Source organism: Nicotiana tabacum, chromosome 2 (genome assembly GCF_000715075.1).
Source record: "Nicotiana tabacum cultivar K326 chromosome 2, ASM71507v2, whole genome shotgun sequence".
NCBI classification, from domain to species: domain Eukaryota; kingdom Viridiplantae; phylum Streptophyta; class Magnoliopsida; order Solanales; family Solanaceae; genus Nicotiana; species Nicotiana tabacum.
The window spans coordinates 112,511,236-112,521,712 of NC_134081.1; the positions used below are offsets into that span (position 1 = coordinate 112,511,236).

The following is a 10,477-nucleotide window of genomic DNA, read 5'->3' on the forward strand; positions in this document are numbered from 1 at the left end:
ATTTCTTTAGCATCTCCTCAATGTGACTCATCGGGTTTGTAGGTTTTTCAGCCTGTGGTAGTCTATATTGCTGTTGAGGAGCTTGTGGCCTATACTGATTTTGAGCACCTTGGTTTTCACCCCAATAGAAGTTTGGGTGGTTCCTCCATTTAGGATTGTAGTGTTCCCATATTGGTTTGTCTGGCCCATATTTGCATTACCCACAAAACATACAGACTCTGAATTAGCTGGGCATAAGTTCTTGTGTGACCCTCTCTACATACTTCACAAAATATCTGAACCTGTTGCACTGGTTGAGCTTGTTGCTTGTTAAAAACCAAGGTCATCTTATTGACTTGGTTGGCCAATGTGGTAACCTGCACTGAAAATACAAAAATAACATCTAACTCGAGGACCCCGCAGATTTTTGAACGGTGTGTCTGCCCATCTCTCCTTGCCAATCAGGATTACTTTTGGAGAATTTGTTCAATAAGAAACAAATTTTATTAAAGCTTTTCTCCAACACTTAACCTCCCGCTATAGCATTCACCACAATTTTTGTCTCCATATGGAGCCCTTCTACGAAGGTGTGAGCTTACACTTCATTTCTCTAGTTGTGATGAGGACAATCTCTGAGAAGCCCCTTGAACCTCTCCCAAGCTGAATATAAAGACTCCCCCGATTTCTGCTTAAAGGTGACTATATCACTTCTAATCTTTGCAGTTTTTCCTGAAGAAAACAATCGTGCTAAAACTTTCCTCTCCAGATCATGGCATGATGTAATAGAATTAGTTGGTTCCTCCTTCAACAACCGATTCTCTTCGCCCAATAGAGAAAACGGGAACATTGTGAGCCTCACATAGTCTGGAGTGACTCTGTTAGTGATATAAGTATCACTAATATCCAAGTAGTTCAGGATGTGTTGTTGTGGATCCTCGTGTGGAAGACCTATAAACTGCCCATTTGCATGTAGTAATTGGATCATGTTCTGTTTTAACTCAAAGTGCCCAGTGATTTCGGCCTTCATAATATTGGAGGTGACATTAGCAATGCTGGGCTTCGCCACCTCCTGAACAACCATATGTTGCTCCTCTGGCATGTTCATATATAATTGAACAAGTGCCTGAAGATTATCTATGTCCCTTGCTTCACTCAACCTCCTGCAAAATGTTCTCTCAGGTTCGGGGTCAAAGCCTTGAAGTCTATCCTGGCTTCTAACCCTTCGCATTCAATCAAAGTTCCTGAGAGCAAAACAACCAATACGAAACGTTAGACTTGACTAAATAAACAACTAAAGTAAAAGCTAGTAAAATAGTCAATATTCAAGTCCCTGGAAATGGCGCCAAAAACTAGTTCCTCCCAAACGCACACATAAGTATACGTGGTCGTACAAGTATTAAAGTGATAAATTGAGTGTCGAACCCACAGAGACTTGTGTTAAATACCCACTAGTTTCACCAAGAGTATTATTCAGTCGAGTCAATCAGAGTTCAAAAGTGTGATTATACTAAGCTACGATTCTAACTAGTAACTAATTAATCAAGCAGCAAAATAGTTGTTGTGCACTCAGTAGAGATGAATATTCCAGAGTTATGATCGATTCACCAATCCTATTGCGTTCTAATTAACTCTCCCTTTCATACAATTCACTCATGGTTGCTAATCAATCGAATAATTGCTCTCGTAGTATTCTCCTAAATTACTACTCGCCTATTCAAAATAGATTAACACATATATTTCTATGGAATCAATCTATTAAGAACGCATTAAGATTACGGTATTAAATTGAGTATGGTGACTAGGTATATTCCTATCCTAACCACAAATTTTTCCCACTCAGGTTAAGATCATGCCCTCTTCAATTCTTCTCTAATATAGACGTAGCATTACCAAGCATAGCATAGAAGATAGTAAATAGAGCATAACTGTTGGCCAGACAATTAAGCAATTAATCACAGAATTGAAGAAACAACCATATATTAGCAATTGTAATCAAGGTTAAGTCAACGTCAAAAAATAATATTCATGACTAAATCACAACCCCAGAACTATGGGTTTTAGTCACTCATGATAAGATCAAAACAAATTCACAAGTGTTGAATAATTGAGAATACAAAGAAAAGATGAAGAAAGACTGAGAATCCTTGCTCCCGAGTGTTCCGCGTGTGTATTTTTCTCTCAAAGTGGTGTCCCTCCCCCTCCAAAATATGTTTAGGCTTGCTTTTATATGAGTTGGAGGGAGGGGGATTCTTGGGTCGAAATAACCTTGTCCCGGTCGAGATAGGAGAATTTCCTATCATCAGCGCCCAAGGTAGCGTGGGGCACTAGCCCTGACGCTGGGACCTTTGGCAATTCTAACTTCTGCACCACAGGTAGCGCCCCACGCTAGCCTGGGCGCTACTCTGTGGCCTTTTGCCCATTTCGTTCCTTTTTGCTTCCAATCTCACCCCTTCATCCCACATTACCTCCGGATGATTCCTACACATAAAAATACCATGAAATATCGCAAATCATTATATTTCACATCTGAAATCTACGAAACATGAGTAAAATGCGAGGCATTATACATATAAATATACATACTTTAAGCCAAATATCAGGATTCCTAGGGCACCTAGGAAGGTATGCTTTTTTGCATGGTTGGCAGCGAGAGGAGCAATTTTGACAGCTTATAATCTGAGGAAGAGAGGTATTACACACATAAGCTGGTGCTATATGTGTAAATGCTCGGGGGAAGAAGTTGATTATCTTTCGTTGCACCGTTCTGTGACATTGGGCTTGTGGAGGGTAATCCTAAACTTTTTTGGTGTTCAATGGGCGATGTCAGGCCCCGTTAGAGACATGTTGCATAGATGGCCCTGGTTTTTATAGGAGAAGAAGACAAAATGCATGGAAGATTGCTCTGTTAGCACTTATGTGGGTCGTTTGGATGGAGAGAAATAGGAGAGCTTTTGAGGAGATTAAAAATAATTTTGCACATTTAAGGAATAGTCTTTTGTCTTTGATTGCTTCTTGGTGCACCCATGTAGTTCCTACTAGTGTAGATGATTGGGTGTCTTTTGTAGAGAATCACGTTTTGATGTAGATTCACTACCTTTTGGTATACCTCTTGTATATGAGAGTTTTTCTCCTTTTTAATAATATCATTTACCTTATCAAAAAAATTATTTTAGATGCCCTCTCAAAAGAAAATATATTAAAAATGGATAACTTGAACCTAAGAAGGACGGACAAAGTTGCCTATTTAAAGAAAGAAACGAGAAATTACAAGTGAAGGAGAATAGAAGATGCTTTATTTTTTAAATTAGCTTTTTCCTAGACAATCTAAATATGCATCGGACCACTTTTTCAGCAATCCAACTTGTTAATTCTTACCGATACATAAATGATGATGAAAAGATTAAAAAAGGGTCTCAATTAAAAACTAACTGAACAGTAAAAAATTCAAGGATAGACAATCGAAGCAAACAATTTGTAGTCAAAATTATTTACTTACACCATATCAACAACGCGTTCATTCTCCTGAGGGGCAAGGGCCATTACGGGCAGAAAAGAACTCGCACTTTGGAGCTGTAAGCAAGTAATTTGTTAGAAATAAGTATTACAGTTGCATACTACGAGCAAAGCCATCTTTTAAAGTGTAACGTCAGGATACCATGTAATGACCAGCCATATACTCGTGAGTAGCACAACTAGTCCAACCTACACAATCATAAATGCATATGCTGGAAATTGAAATAAGTAAAGATACGTATGAAAATATGAAATAACATATCCAAATTGATACCTAAATAATGGGTCAATCCAAATTTGGATACCTAAACAATGGGTCAATCCAAAGAAAACACAGTGAATCACAGTTAAGCCTTGTACCTTTGACCGTTTGCTTAATGGATCCAAATTGACACCTCTGTTAAGAAGAATACCAGCTAAATCCCTTCTGCGAGTCTAAAATCCCGCCTAAGCAATACACTATGAGTCAAACATCAGAGCGACAAAAGTTAAGGATAGAAAAGAGGCAGAGAAAAACATGACCTTAAAAGTGTTTGTCCGTAGAGAAATCGACCGGGGCTTTTCAAATGCTTCAATAAGTTCAAGCAGCTCAACAAGGGGAAACATCTGCAGTAAAGTCACATATCATTCACATTGAAATCAAAAGTGCAACTTGAAAAGGGAAAGAGTGCAGAGTCCAAACTAGTTTGAGTTAGAAATTGTGGGACCATCCCCAAATTAAAAAGAAAGAAAAGATAAGCAAGTTGCCTATGAGGGCGGCTGGAAAAAGGTTGCAAATTGCAACCAAAATAATGTGTGGATGATGCAAATTGCAAAGAACCAATCAATATGATTGGCCGAGAGGTTGGCAACTTTGCTTATAAATAGAGATGCTTCCCTCTCTGTTAAATACACCCAAAAAAAAAAGAAGCTGAGCAAAAAGCAAAGCTGTGAGAGTAATCTACATATTGTTGTCTAGGAGATAAATAGTGAGTGCAGTATTATTGTAGTGAGGTGTTTTAAAATAAAGAGTGTTATTTCTTTTGAAATTGTAGTAGTCTTTTGACACTAGTAAGTTGTAATATTATAGTGGTAATATTGCTTCGCTCGGGTATTGTATTTTATGTGATGACCCAAAAGGTCATCTTATATTTTAAAACTCGAATCTGCACTCTTAAGCCTTAAAAATCTCATTTTTACTCTTCTCGATTTGCGTGTGCAGTCCGGGCAGGTTTTCGGAAAGCTTTTATGTTGAAAACTGATGAAAATAAGACTTTTTGCATTAAAAGTTGATTTTAATTGATTTCGGTCAACATTTTTGGTAAACATGCCTTGATTCGTGCTTTGACGGTCCCAGTAGGTCCATATCGAATTATGGGACCTAGGTATATGTCCGGAATCGAATTCGGAGATCCCTAACTCAAGTTATGATTTTTTTATAAAATTAAAAGTTTGGAAATTATTTGTTTTTAAGAATTGATTGATATTTGGCATTGTTAGTATCGGGTTCGTATTTGGATTTCGGAGCCCGGTATAGGTTCGTTATGATATTTAAGACATGTCTGTAAATTTTGGTGAGAAACGGAGTTGATTTGACGTGATTCGGACGTCCAGTTGAGAAAATAAACATTTTAGAGTGTTCTTGAGAATTTCATTTGATTTGGTGATAAATTTAGAGTTCTAGGTATTATTTTGGCGATTTGATCGCGCGAGCAGGTCCGTATGATATTTTTAGACTTGCGTGCATGTTTGGTTTGGAGCCCCGAGGGCTCGGGTGTCATTCGGGCGATGCGCGAGTTGAGTTGAAACCTCAACAAGGCTGCTGGTGCACCAAATCTGGTGTGCCCGCACCTGTGAGCCTTTGGTTGTAGGTGCGAGCGAAAGCCCCGCAGATGCGACCCGGGCCTAGACTTCATTTTTCTGTAGATGCGGACTTTTCTCCGCAGGAGCGGGACCGCAAAAGCAAAACCTTGTCCGCAAGTACGGCTCCAGTTGGTCCAGCCCTTTTCCGCAGAAGCGCACACCCCGTCTGCACATGCGGATGCGCAGATGCTAAGGTCGCTGGGCAGTGAACATTTAATTCGGACTCCAGCCATTTTTCTTCTCGGTTTCAAAACGGTAGGAGGCCTAGGGCGATTTTTCGAAGACATTTTATTCCCCAAATCATAGGTAAGTGTTCCTTAACTCGTTTCTTTTAATCTTTTACTTTATTTTCACTAGAAGTCTAGAGTTTCATGGTAGAATTAGGGGTTAGGGTAGAAAATAGGAATTTTGGAAATTTGGAGATTTAGACCTCAATTTGAGGTCGGATTTCAAAACTAATTACATTTTCGGGCTCGGAGGTGAATGGGTAAAAGGATTTTGGTCTGAACCTCAGGTTTTGACCAAGCGGGCCCGGGGTTGATTTTTTGACTTTTGAAGGAAAATTTGGGAAATTTAATTTATGCAATATAATTGATTCCTTTAGCAATATTTGATATTATTGAGTCATTTTTTAATAGATACGAGTGGTTTGGAGGTGAATTCCAAAGGAAAAGCTGTGGTTGAGAATTAAGTGGCCTTCGGGGCAAGGTAAGTGTTGTGTCTAACCCTGACTTGAGGGAATTAGGAACCTTAGATTATTTGCTAAGCAAAATTCATGTGAGCGGCGTATATGTGAGGTGACGAGTACCTATGCGCCGCGAATTTACCTGGTTTTTTTTTTTTTCATGTTTCTCTGTTTTCTGATATTGTCTTATTCCCATGCCAAATTTCTACGTGTTATACTAATGTTGTTCAAATTATCATTCTTATCATGTTTACGGAATTTTCTGGTGATAATTGAGTTTTTATTTCAAAGTTATGATTGATATTATGGAACCAAATATTGAAGTAAGGTTTGTACTTGTTATTCTATCTCCCTATTGTTATTTATGCATTGTATTATAGTAAGGGAGAGTGATAATTCACGAAGGGTGATGTCGTGCCGTATTGTGAATATTAATGCACGAAGGGTGATGCCGTGTCATATTGTGAGTGTTAATGCACGAAGGGTGATGCCGTGCCATATTGTGAGTGTTAATACACGAAGGGTGATGTTGTGCCATGATATGAGAGTAAAAGCACGAAGGGTGATGTCGTGCCGTGCCGTTTCTATTAATATTATGGTGAGAATGAGAGTAAAAGCACGAAAGTTAATGCTGTGCATTCTTCTTTACTGTATTCACTATTCTTGTTGATTCATGGTATATTGACTGCTCTGGTGATCATTCTGTTGTAGTTCTTTATATTGTATTCCCCTCAGTATGTCTCCCCTCCCGACATTTCCTGTTTAGTTCTTCATTCCTGTTATTTGTGTATACACTATTAAATTGTACAGGTTGATTATAGGTGTCTTGCCTTAGCCTCGTCACTACTTTGTCGAGGTTAGGCTCGACACTTACCAGTACATGGGGTCAGTTGTACTGATGCTGCACTCTGCACTTTCTGTGCAGATTTTGATACCAGCTCAGGTTGATTGAGAATTGCTATTGGTCCACTGTCCGGAGATTCAAGGTAGATCTTTCGGCGTTCACAGACATTGAAGTCCCCGTCTATATTTTTATGTCCTACTTTTTTCTTTCATTCAGACAGTTGTGTTTCTTTCAGATTATTACTTGTAGTAAGTTCTAGAATGCTCGTGAATTATGACTCTAGATCCAGGTGGTAGTAGTTAATACATATTTATTATATTCCGCACTTGTTATACTTCATCGTAGTTAATTATTGCTAATTACTGAACGGAAATAAGGAATTGGTAAATGATTCTCTAACGTTGACTTGCCTAGTAAGTGAAATGTTAGGTGTCATCACGGTCCTGTCGGTGGGAAATTTCGGGTCGTGACAGTTGGTATCAGATCACTAGGTTTTCTAGGTCTCACAATTCTTGAGCAAGCTTAGTAGAGCCTGGAGGATCGGTACGGAGACGTTTGTGCTTATCTCCCAAAGGCTATGAAGTTTAGGAACAAGTTTCACTTCTTTTCTTCTTTGTCGTGCGATTTTGCTTTCTCAATACTGATTGAATTCTTCTACTCTTATTCTCTCGCAGATGGCGAGCACACGTATCGCTTCCTCAGCTGAGCAGCAGCCAAAGCCTCCAGTGATAGCTCCTATATGGGGTATAGGGCGAGGCCGTGCCAAAGGCCGAGGCAGGGCAGGGCTCAACCTAGGGCCCGAGCAGCAGCCCCAACAGTGGAGCCTCAGATAGAGATTGAAGAGGTTGTTCCTGCCCAGACTGTTCCTGTCGGACCAGCTCAGGTTCCGGAGGGGTTCATTGCTACCCCAGTACTTCAGGACGCTTTGGTCTGTTTGGTGGGCCTTATGGAGAGTGTGGCACAGACTGGCGCATTTCTCATGGCACCAGCAGTCTCTCAGGCTGGAGGAGGATCCCAGACTCCTACCACTCCTGCTCCGGAGCAGATAGCTCCCCCAGTATCAGGCTCTAGTAGCTCAGCCAATCGGATTAGTTTAGCCGGTTATTGCGGCGCAGGTCGATGATGGGCCAGCTATGTCTTCTGAGACTTTATAGAGATTTGATAGGTTTACCAAGATCTTTCCTGTTCACTTCAGTGGTGCTCCTTCAGAGGACCCCCAGGAGTATCTTGACAGTTGTCACAAAGTTCTACGGAACATGGGTATAGTGGAGACCAATGGGGTCGATTTTGCTGCATTTCAGATGATTGGTTCCCCCAAGAAATAGTGGAGAGATTACTTGTTGACCAGACCAGCTGGGTCGCCTGGTCTTACTTGGTACCAGTTCTCTCAGCTCATCATAGAGAAGTTTCTGGCTATCACATTGAGAGAGGAGCGCCATCTTCAGTTTGAGCATCTCTGGCAGGGCGGTATGACTGTTACTCATTATGAGACCCATTTTGTGGATTTGGCCCGTCATGCCATTCTTCTATTTCCCACCGAGAGAGAGAGGGTAAGGAGGTTAATTGATGCACTTGCTAAGCCTATTAGATTGCAGATGGCTAAGGAGACTGGGAGTGAGATTTCTTTTCAGGCGGCTGCTAATGTCGCCAGATGAGTCGAGATGGTTCTTACTCAGGGAGGTCAGGGGTCTGACAAGAGTCCTCGTCATTCTAGTGAGTTCAGCGGTGCCTCATCTAGAGACAGGAGTACTTTTGGTAGAGGCCATAATCCTAGGCCGTTTCATTCAGCACTCCAAGCATCCCACAGTGCCTTGGGTGGTCATGGCCCTAAGATGCATTATTCCGACCAGCTAGCCTATAGTGCACCACCAGCTCCTATTAGTGCACCTCCACTCCAGAGTTATTAGGGTGGTCATTCAGGTCGACAGGTTCAGTTTCAGGGTCAGCAGCCGAGGTTATGTTATACTTATGGTGATCCGAGGCACATTGCTAGATTTTTTCCTTGGGCAACGGGCAGCTCACAGCATCAGAATTCTTGTTCCATGGTTCCGGCACCAGTTGCTGCACCACCTGCTCAGCCAGCCAGAGGCAGGGGTCAGGAAGCCAGAGGTAGGGGCCAGATAGTTAAAGGTGAAGGGCAGGCCGTTAGAGGTGGAGACCAGCCAGTTAGAGGCCATCCCAGGGATGTAGTTCAGGGTGATAGGGCCCAGCCCCGGTGTTATGCTTTCCCAGCGAAGCCTGAGGCTGTGTCATCTGATGTTGTTATCACAGGTACTGTTTCAGTTTGCAGTAGAGATGCTTTAGTTCTATTTGATCCAGGATCTACTTACTCTTATGTATCATCCTATTTTGCTTCCTATTTGGTTGTGCCTCGTGATTCTTTGAGTGCTCTTGTGTATATGTCCACACCAGTGGGAGATGCTATTGTTGTAGATCGTGTTTATCGTTCGTGTGTGGTCACCATTGGGAGTCTTGAGACTCGTGTAGATCTTTTACTTCTCGACATGGTTGATTTTGATGTCATATTGAGTATAGATTGGCTGTCACCTTATCATACTATATTAGATTGTCACGCCAAGACGGTGACCTTAGCCTTGCAGGGGTTGCCTCGATTAAAGTGGAGAAGGAATCTTGGCCATTCTGCTAGCAGGGTTATCTCTTATGTGAAGGCTCGGCATATGGTCGAAAATGGGTGTCTAGCTTATTTGGCTTATGTCCGCAATTCTAGTGCGGAGGTTCCTTCCATGGATTCAGTGCCGGTTGTTCGTGAGTTTCCAGAGGTATTTCCTGCAGACCTGCCGGGGATTCCACCCGATAGGGATATTGATTTCTGCATTGATTTGGCTCTGGGCACTTAGCCCATTTCCATTCTGCCATACCACATGGCCCCTCTAGAGTTGAAAGAATTGAATGAGCAATTGCAAGATTTTCTTGATAAGGGCTTCATTAGACCTAGTGTCTTTCCTTGGGGTACACCTGTGTTGTTTGTGAAGAAGAAAGATGGATCGATGAGGATGTGTATAGACTATCGGTAGTTGAACAAAGTCATCATCAAGAACAAGTATCCATTGCCGAGGATTGATGATTTTTTTGATCAACTTCAGGGTGCCAATGTAGTTTCAAGGATTGATTTGAGATCTGGCTACCACAAGTTGAGGATTAGGACATCTGATGTTCCTAAGATAGCTTTTCGGACTCGATATGGGCATTATGAGTTTCTAGTGATGTCATTTGGGCTGACAAATGCCCCAACAGCATTCATAGATTTGATGAACCGGGTGTTCAAACCCTACCTAGATTCTTTTGTGGTTATGTTTATTGATGATATCTTGATCTACTCCCACATTCAAGAGGAGCATGAGCAGCACCTTCCGATCGTTCTTCATACTCTGAAAGACAGCCAGTTATATACTAAGTTCTCAAAATATGAGTTTTGGTTGAGTTCAGTTGCTTTCTTGGGTCACGTTGTATCGGCAGAGAGTATTCAGGTGGATCCTAAGAAGATTGAGGCAGTCCAAAATTGGCCTAGACCCACATCAGCTACAGAGATCCGTAGTTTTCTGGGTTTTGCGGGCTATTACCGTCAATTTGTGGAGGGGTTTTCATCCATAGTA

At 41.4% G+C, this 10,477-nt stretch overlaps 1 non-coding gene across 1 annotated transcript; it reads left to right on the forward strand.

Annotated features, from left to right (window-relative positions):
* Positions 1 to 590: 590 nt before the first annotated feature.
* Positions 591 to 697, forward strand: LOC142174281 (small nucleolar RNA R71). Its single transcript, XR_012703575.1, has one exon. It is a non-coding gene; the product is annotated as a small nucleolar RNA R71 (small nucleolar RNA).
* Positions 698 to 10,477: the final 9,780 nt, after the last annotated feature.